Below are 9,743 nucleotides of genomic sequence, written 5' to 3' on the forward strand. Positions count from 1 at the left end.
AATCGGTACGGAGACTGAATGAACAAAGGGGGTGAGAGATAGGGATAGCCTTAAGGCAAAGACAGAGAGGAGTGATTCATAGCGTGTGGGGGCCAGGCACAGACCATCTTGATTTGGGGAGCACACAAAAATCTATGTATCTGGGCAGAGCTGGGGGGTACACCTCCACTCATTGCAAGCCTGGAGACTGCACCCCCAGAGCCATCCCTTATCAAACCCTTTTCCCTTCTATACCTGGTAAGTGGCTAAGACTTCCAAGCAGCAGCTCCATGGACACCCTACAAACCAGGACCAAGGCTGACCTGAGAGCCTTCCTACCAGAGCTGGGCTGGAGAGCTCTCTGTGCCCGAACTCTCGGTCTCTGCAGAGGTGCCCACTAGCCCATGACCACCCTGGCCCAGTTCTTATTCCACTCCCCACCCCATTACTCAGGGTTCACACCACCAAGATTGACAGACTAGACTGTCCCAGGTTTTATTAATTTCCCTGTTTGTTATTTCTAGGACTTGATGGACTGGATGGGACTTGTCTTCCTCTGCCTTGCTGGCCCTGGATGGCTGTGGAGCACCCAGAGTGGCGTCAAACCCTGTTCCCACTCTGCTCAGAAGGAGCCTCTAACTCTGACAGATTCCAAAGTTCTTTAAATGTTTTCTATTCATTATTTTTTATAGTGAGGATTGTCCCTGCATGCACACGGTCAGAGGACAACGTGAAGGAGTGGGTTCTTTCCTTCTATCCCGTGGATCCCAGTTATGAGCTTGGGTCATCAGCTCCGCAAGTGCAGCAAGTGTCTTAACTTATTGTGCCCTCTCAGGGCGCCCACCCCCCCATTCTTCTTTTGACATCCCTAGAGATACCTGTCAAATTCTCCTCCCTCTCCCTTTCCTTGCCCATCCATCTGGCATCTACAAAGCCTTTGCCAATGAAGTCACATTCTACAAAGGCAACACAGGAGAGGGGTCACTGAAATCAGGGAAGGGTCTGGAATGTCCCTGAGGGAAACCACCTGGGGGGGGGTTTGATCAGATGTTTATGCAGAAAGTGAACCTGTGCTCATACAGTGCTTGCCACTCACTTGAGCATCTGGCTGCCCTCACTCCTGCAGCCAGCCAGTTTCTGTCTGGTCATGCTGAGTGGAAGAACTGTAGCACTGCAGCAGCACAGTGAAAGAGCTGAAGAGCAGGACATGAAAACAGGAGAAACATGCAAAACTGGGGCGGGTTACTGCCCTGGAGTGAGAGGGAGAGCCTGGGAGGCACCTGAAGCCCAGCCAGGGAGGTGCTGAGCTTTTATTCCCCACCCCTTAGGAGAGACAGGAGAGGACCCCTTCTTCTGTTTTGTCCAGAAACTGGGGAGCAGATTGCAATGACATCAGGCATATTCTATTCTGCACTCACCTGGATCACTTGATGCTGGAAGGATGCCTTCCCACACTGGCCTCACACAGGGGGTCAGCTAGCTTAGGATCTATATACTTTCCTACCTGTCTAGTTCTTCCATGTGAACCTCTGGAGCTGTACAGGTGAGAAGATGCCTGTGCTTCTCTGCCCAGCACTCCTCCCAGCACTCCTCCCAGCACTCCTCCCAGCACTCCTCCCAGCACTCCTATGGCACAGCAGGAACTGCACCTGCTGGTCTTCTGCAGGGCTTCTGCAAAGCAGGCGCTCCTGTACTTGGGACCAGGCTTGTATTTTATCCAGTGGCATCCATACACATCAGCCAGGCAGGTCCAGCTACCCTCACTGCCACTGACCTGGAGCTCAGCTCAGACAGCTCTTCACCCTCCCTAAAACTGCCCAAATTCGGGAGCTTGATTATATATATTAACTCTACAAGAACCGATGATAAACCACCATAACCACATAGTCTCCTACATCCTAGAGCAAGAGAAGCAAAGACTAGCATGCGAGCTTGTAATTGGTCCCCAGAAGCTGGAGAGGAGCTTCCTGCTCTCCATCTCCCCGCCTGTGTCAGGATCCATACGTCTGTACACATGACTTCATTCCTAGAGCCATAGGCATCGTGGGGGGTCCTGGTCAAACACTAGCTCTGTACTTGATACAGGTAGGGTAGCGTTCCTTCAGGCAAAGGCAATGGTTGTCCACTGACTGTCTTGGTGCAGTGCTGGCAAAGGAAATGAATCTGGTTGGCTATATGTGGGTGCTTTGTCCCTTTCCTCTACTAAGTTCTAGTGTCACCATAACCACTAAGTTAGCACTGAAACATGTCCCTTACTGGGTGCGAGCAAGTTGGTTTAGCTGTCTGTGCCTCGCTTATATCATGATAGAGTGAAGTCAAGTTCTGTGTGTACAGTTTGGGGCTTCATGTAGTGTGTGTGTGTGTGTGTGTGTGTGTGTGTGTGTGTGTGTGTGTGTGTGTGCAGAAAGTTGGCTTGAATTGGCTGTGGCATTCCCAGGTAGCTAGATGTAGGAGCAAGGGCTTGTGGGCCTGAAGACCCTCCACCCCTCTAGCCCCCACCCCGAGGGGTCCCAATTTTTGCCCAGTTTCTGCTATCTCTGTCTACCCGGCAGGCCAGAGCAGGCAGGACTAGTCTGCAGGGGGCCCCTGTGGTTCAGTCTTCCGCATTCAGCAAAGTCCTCATAATGGAGCAGTGTGGCATGGAGTGGACTGGCCTGGATGTGCTAGGTGCTCTGGGTGGAAGAGTGACGTGTGGGAGCACCGAGAGGCCGCGGGTGGGAGCACTGAGAGGCCGCGGGTGGGGACGGGAGGAGGTTGTCCCTCGTTGACCTGCTCTCCCTTGCCACTCACAGAAGACGCTGCAGTATGCTGGTATGTCAGTCTCCAAGAGAGTCCGGTCCCTGAAGTGGGAAGGAGAGAAAAGTCAGAGAGCCGGGGGGCTTGGGAGCAAGCGGATGAGAGAGATGTGTGTGGTGGTGGTGATCACCAGGAAAAGGATTTTTTTTTTTTAAAAAAAAAAAGCAGAACATTTACTTAGAAAGAAATAAAACATTAAAACAAAAGAGACAGTAGTGCTAAATGAAGCAAGAAAAAACGAACAAAGACACGTTCGTTCGTTCGTTCCTTCGTTCTGTCGGGTTCTGTTCGTTCTGTCTAGGCTGGAAGCTGGGCTGGGCGGAGGGGGCGGGCGACGCACCTGCCCGGAAAGAGCCTCGACAGGGCGCTGGAGGCCGCGGGAGCCGGAGTCCAGTTGCTCGCTAGCCGCACCCGAGACCTCGCTCAGACGAAGAACAGAGCGCCAGGGGCGCCCCAGCCCAGGGCGCGGTGGGGTGCGGAAGGACGGCCAGAGCCTCGAACCCTTAGTAGAAGTGTGGCCGGCTCCCGCGGTTTCTGACCGAGTGGCTTAGCCCCGAGAGAAGGCCGTGGGGTCGGGACCGCGGTCTCTCCCGTACTTTCGTCCCCAGAAGCCCAGTTCTCCCGGACGCTGCGCCTTCCGCGGCGGGTCTGGCCGCAACCCAAAGCTAGGCTTGGCGAGCGGACGCACGGAGGTGGCTCTGCCAGCTTGCTCCGGGTCTGGAGGAGCCGATGGTGTCCCGGTCCCTGCACTCTGCAGCCGGGACTCTAATGCTGGATCATTCCATTCTCCCTGAAACCCGAGCAACGCTGGGGGGGGGGGGGCTGGTCTTTCCTGTGGGGTGTGAGGGCTGCCATCACAGCAGGCTCATAGTCACTTTCCCGGGGTCTGGTCTGAGGTTCCCCCTCTTCCTGTAAGAAAGAAATGAATAAATGTGACATTAAATAAGACCAACCCTGAGCTGGTAGGTCAGTGGACTTGTTCCCAGAAAGTTCTGGACCTCATCAAAACGAGGGATGTTAGTGCGAGTGGGTGTGGGCCACTCTCTTGCTTCTGCTGGGGGTTCAGGGAACCCGCAGGGGCCTGGGTTGGGGTGGCCGGCCGCGCGCAGGTGGGAAGGGCCATACTGCCGCATAGATCCTCTTCCTAACCGGACAAAACGGTGGGAGAAAGCGGCTTCCCCGGGTGGCTGGCCGGGTGGTGGTGCCTCTTCTCACTCGTTCAGGAGTGTCGCGTGGACTTTCCATTCGGTAAGGCGGCTGGGTGGATGACTGTTCCTTGCCGCCCTTCCTCTCTGCCTGTACCCTGCTTCTGAATCCCGTCTATTTCTCTCAGATAAATAGATATGGCATACTGTAGCTCTTTTTAAAAAAAATTACATAAAACAAAACAATTCACAGTACATTGAAATAGCCTGACATAAAATGATGTACGAGTCAGATTCCTCTCAGGGCCTCTGCCTGAGGCATCTTTTAGAAATGACACTCTCTAAAACACTGGGCTTTTTCTTCTTCGTCGTGGAGGTGCTGAGGCAAGCCTGCTAAGAAAGCACTGTACTGGAGCCGCACACGCAGCCTGGACTGAGGCGTCTTCTACTGGGAATAGAGTCTGCACTGTGTTTAACACCGGCAGCAGCATTATTGTTTTGAGACAGAGTTTTGCTTGTTGCCCTGGCTAGCCTTGAACTCACAGCAACTCTTCTGGCTTAATAATTTGTATTTTGTTCCTTCTTTCCTTTGGGTGTGTGTGGGGGTATTGAACCTATGGCCTCGTGCATGGCAGACACTCTACCACTGAGCTATATCCTTAGCCCTCACTTCTTTTATTTGTGAATTTATTTACAGAGAACTGTGAAGATGGAATATACTTTTATTGTGCTTTGTTTTTTCTTTTTGTATTTTTTGCTTCTTTGTTTGTGATAATGTCCATATAGCCCAGGCTGGCCTCAAACTCCTTCAAGGTTAGCCTTGAACTCCTCACCCTCCTTCTCCTACCTTCTTAGTACTGGGGTTACATGCACCTGGCACTATGTTTAGCTCTATGCTTCAGATTTTGTTTCGTTTTTGTTTTTGTTGTTTGTTTAGTTTGTAGCCTGGCTGCCCTGGAACTCACTTTGTAGACCAGGCTGGCCTCAAACTCAGAGATCCTTCTGCCTCTGGCTCCCAAGTGCTGGGATTAAAGGCGTGCGCCACCACTGCCCAACATGCTTTAATTTTTTAATAGTCAAAGTAAAATTTATAAGTGTAATTAAGTTCCTCAGATACTTATCCAAGGAAAGATAGGCCAGACATGGTGTGTATGCCTGTAATTCTAGCTTTGGGGAGACAGAGACAAGAAGACAGTTCATAAATTTGAGGACAGCCTGGTCTATATAACAAGTTCCAGGCTAGCTCGAGTACATAGGAAGAACTTGTCTTAAACAAAAACCAAAAAAGATATTTGAAAAATGTCTTAAAATGCTAAAATAGATAAACAAGATGTTATTCAGTACAGGGAAAATACAGACTTGTTTATCAACTTGAATCGACTTTCCAGCATAACGTTCTAATGATGGGGGGGGTTAAAACTGATGAGACAGATACATATTCCACTGGAATTGACAGATGTATGGTTCCTAGCATGTTCCTGTATTAGGAAGACAGAGAGTAAAATACAAGGAGCGGGAGGCCATGAGGAAGAGCTCTCTCCGAGGCAGGGAGAAGATGACAGGAAGAAAAGCAGGAAAGTCATGGGTGCGGGAGGTTGTTTCAATCCTCTCGCTGACCTGGATGACCTCAAGCTAATCACCCACCCTGTCTGGCTCCTCATTCAGTGCCAGACCTGAAATTCTGTACCTCTACCATTCTGTATAAACTGCAAGAAGTCACAACCTCCATCAGCACCCACAATCCCCACCATGCCTGGCACCTGGAGGACCTCCATAAGGAGCGGAGTTCTTCCAGGCTAGGGCAGTTTGCCACGCCTGCCTTTTCGAGCCCTTCCGATTCCCAACCCCATGCCCCAGTAGCGGAGCTCTCCCTGGGGTCTGCTGTACAACCCTTAAGCGTGGAAGAGGAGATGGGCCTGGGCTATAGTTTTGGAGATGCTGGGGAGGACATGGATGGAAATCTTGAGGCGGACAGACTGAATTCTAAGAGTTTTCTTTCTTTCTAAGGGTGACATTATCCCCCACCCCCCCATACCCTGGGCTGTTAGGAGGGTATGGGGACACAAGCAGAAGAAAAGGGAGCATAGAGGGCCAGGGTCTAACACTCCCCCCCGCAAGCGCTCCAGAGCGGGATTCCACCGCTCCCAGAGGGGTCCATTCTAACAAGGTGCCCCTCGGCCGGCCCCTCCCTCCCCAGGGGCTGAAGCCGCCAAAGGTTCTGGAATATAATGGATCATTTTCCAATTTACCAGGGTCTTAGAGATTACGCCGCTAATCCCATCAAAGACCATCTGCTTACATTGTCCCTCCTGAGCCAAAATAAATAGATCCTTTACTCCCTCCACTTCAGCTCCTCTGGGGTATTTGTACCAGGAGAATGGAAAAGGCCCACCCCACCCTCCCCACCCCCCAGCTGAGCCCTAGACAGAAAGGCAGAAAACAAACTTGCTTGTCTGAGGTGTGAAAGGTCACCGTGTGCCTGACCTGCCTTCTTCCCAGAGAGCCTTCCCTGGTGGGAATGGGGAGAGGGGCGGGCCAGGGCTCCAGGGGTCTCTCAGGATCAGCCCCCTGTGGAAGTACCGGACAGGCTATTCAGTACCCCGCTGTCCTGCTGTCTTTGCCCGAGGCCACCTTAGCCCAGGCCAATTCTGGGTTCTTTCTAGTCATTTCGCATTGTTCCCACCTGACACTACAGGGACATAATTGCTGAAATCTGGCTTTCATCCACCCCTGCGCAAAATTAGGGGGAAAGAGGCACAAAAATCCAATAAACACTAATTTGTTTTTATCTTGACTCATTTCTTCCCACTTGCTCAGTCACCTGGTTAGTACTCTTGTCTAGAAGGGCGTGGTAAAGCCGAAGGGAGGTTAGGAACAATATTTCATCAGTCTCCTGGGAGCAAGCTACTGGAGTTGGAGCGTAGACATGTGAACTGGCCTTTGGGAATGAGATCCTAATGTATACAGGACGGACAGGGAGCGGTACTGGGAGACAGGTACCGTAGATGTGCTGGCTAGTTTCATGTCCACTGGACATAGTCTAGAGCCTCCGTTGAGAAAATGTCTCTATAAGATTGGGCTGTAGGCTGGGTGGTGGTGGTGCCACCGCACACCTTTAATCCCAGCACTCGGGAGGCAGAGGCAGGTGGATCTCTGTGAGTTCGAGGCAAGCCTGGTCTACAGAGCTAGTTCCAGGACAGGCTCCAAAGCCACAGAGAAACCCTGTCTCGAAACAAAACAAAACAAAAGATTGGGCTGTAGGCAAAACTGTAGGGCATTTTCTTAATTAGTGATTGATGGGGCAGGGCTTAGCCCACTATGGGTGGAGCCATCTCTGGGCTGATGGTCCTGGGTTCTATAAGAAAGCAGACTGAGCAAGACATAGGGAGCAAGCCAGTAAGCAGCACCCTCCATGGCTTCTGCATCAGTTCCTGCCTCCAGGTTCCAGCCCTGCTGCAGTTTCTGTGCTGACTTCCTTCAGTGATGAACCACACTGACAGAAAAAAGAAATAACAAAAATAAAGATAGTGATTGTGGTGGGAAGAAATATAAAACAGCACAGACAGAGCTGGTGGGGCCTTACTGAGAAGGCGGTCAGGGAGTGCGTATCTCAGAACAGTCCGGCTCTCCACTTGTCTTCCCTTGAGGCTGTTTGTACCTCATTTTATTATCCAGCCATTCCTGCGAGCTGCTTTCTACCTGTTCAAGGACTTTAAGGGGCAATCTGAAGAAGCCAGTCTTTCCAGCTCTGCCAAACAAGTGCTGATTCGGGCTGATGGGCTCCTTCCAGCTGTGCTCTGCTCCTTCCAGCTGTGTGGTCTCAGGGTGCCCTATGCCTTCTGACTCCCCAGAGGTCAAACCTGTCCCCAGGGTTGCTCTGAAGTTGCCTGAGACTTCACACCATTCCTGCTGCGAAGTGGGGCAGGGAAGGAGCCCAGGGCAGACGTTAGGAGGTATCCATCCATTCGAGAGAGTTGATGGGAAGTTTTGAGGTTTTGCCTTCCAAGACAAAGGATGAACTCCTAGTTCCTAAGTTAATTCATTTGACAAATGTTTGCTGGGTACCTCCATATATAAGGCAGCAAGGGAAAAAAACAATGATCTGGGGGTGTGTCATGGCTGAGGAGCGAAAACAGAGACATAAATTATTGCTCACAAAATATAGGTAGAAATTCTGTAGAGAAAATTTAGCACATGTCTGTAATTCCAACACATGGGAGGTTATGGCAAGAAGACAAAGCGTTTAAGGCTGGCCTGGCTATAAGCCAGGAGAGAGAGACCAGTTAGAGCCAAGCAGAATCAGGATGGCTTTGTCATAGACGGTGTATGAGCTGGAATGCCTTTGAAGGGTGCCTGTGACACAGAACTCACGGGGTGTGGGAGAAAGCAGGCAGCCTGAGAGGCCAATTTCAAGATTTCAGATATCTAGGTACCCATCAGCCCATGATGAGCACTCACGTAGTGACTGCTTGTGGTGCTCCACGAATGACCTTATCAGACCAAGAGAGGGGACAGTGCTGCTGAGCCTCGCTCCATCCGAACAGAAGGCTGACTGAGGAGACAGCACCAGCAAGAGGAGCTACTTCACCTCACCTGCCCATTGTCTGTATCTTAGAATAGAGTTCATGGTGGACAGTGAATGAGATGACCCGACCTTGTGAGGTGCCTAGCAGATGGGAGGAATACTTCAAATGACTCTTGCAAAAGAGAGTGTCTCCTGGGGTGCAGACTTGTGAGGAAGAGTCTGTCTTTAGTTGTTAGACAGCTGCCAGGAAGAAGAGGGCCAGACTTACCTAACAGTACAGAAGCCTTTGTGACTAGGAACGGGAAAGAGGTAGGTTTGGGTGAGGTGTGCAAGACAACGTGCAAGCATTGTGGTTGTCTGGGATCTCAGGACTGGAGAGTGGAGGCAGAAAGGACAGAAGTTCACAATCATCCTCCGTGCAGTTGAGGAGAGAACTTCAGTATAGAAGATGAGAGTCTGCAGGGCCTTATCTTAGTTAATGGCTGCTGTTGGAGGTCCCAGCCCACTTGGGGTTCTGAGGTGCAAACTGAGCATGCCATGGGAAGCAAGCCAGTAGATAGCATTTCTCCACGGTCTCTACTTCAGTTCCTGCATCCAGATTCCTGCCTTGAGTTCCATCCTGACTTCTCTCAGTGATGGATTGTAGTGGGGAAGTGTAAGCCAAATAAACTTTTTCCTCCCCAACCTGCTTTTAGACAGGATGTTAACAAAGCAATAGAAAGCAAAGTAGGAGGTTGTGGTGATTTGAAGAATGGCCCCCAAGGTTCACACAGGCATGGCCTTGTTGGAGCAAGTGTGTTACTGGGGGCAGGCTTTGAGGTTTCAAAAGCTCCTTCCAGGCCCAGTCTTAATCTCTCTGTGTGAATTGGGAAGTAGCTACTCCAGCACCGCACCTGCCTACTGCCAGGCTCTCTGCCATCACGGGAGTGGACTAAGCTGTAAACAAACTCCCAACTACATGCTTTCTTTTTTAAGAATTTGCCTTGGTCATGGAGTCTCTTCACAGCAATAGGACAGTGATTAAGACAGACCAACACGGCCAATCAAGGTATGAAGAAGGAATTCCTCTTTGATGGATGAGAGTGTGGGCAGGTGCCATGCTCCTTTTTTGGTTCATTCCTCTATCAAGGGGCTAATGCATGGCTGAGCACACAGTGCATGCTTAGAAAACTGTCTAATGGCCGTCTGTCTGTCTGGAGCAGAAAGGGGGTGAAGCCGAGGAGCACTGTGTGGCCAGATCCCAGTTTCCTGACTGTGATGATTTACTCAGTGGCCGTGGCTTCTGTGCTAGATCCACT

The sequence above is a fragment of the Microtus pennsylvanicus genome, chromosome 7, assembly GCF_037038515.1.
Source record: "Microtus pennsylvanicus isolate mMicPen1 chromosome 7, mMicPen1.hap1, whole genome shotgun sequence".
Taxonomy (NCBI): Eukaryota; Metazoa; Chordata; class Mammalia; order Rodentia; family Cricetidae; genus Microtus; species Microtus pennsylvanicus.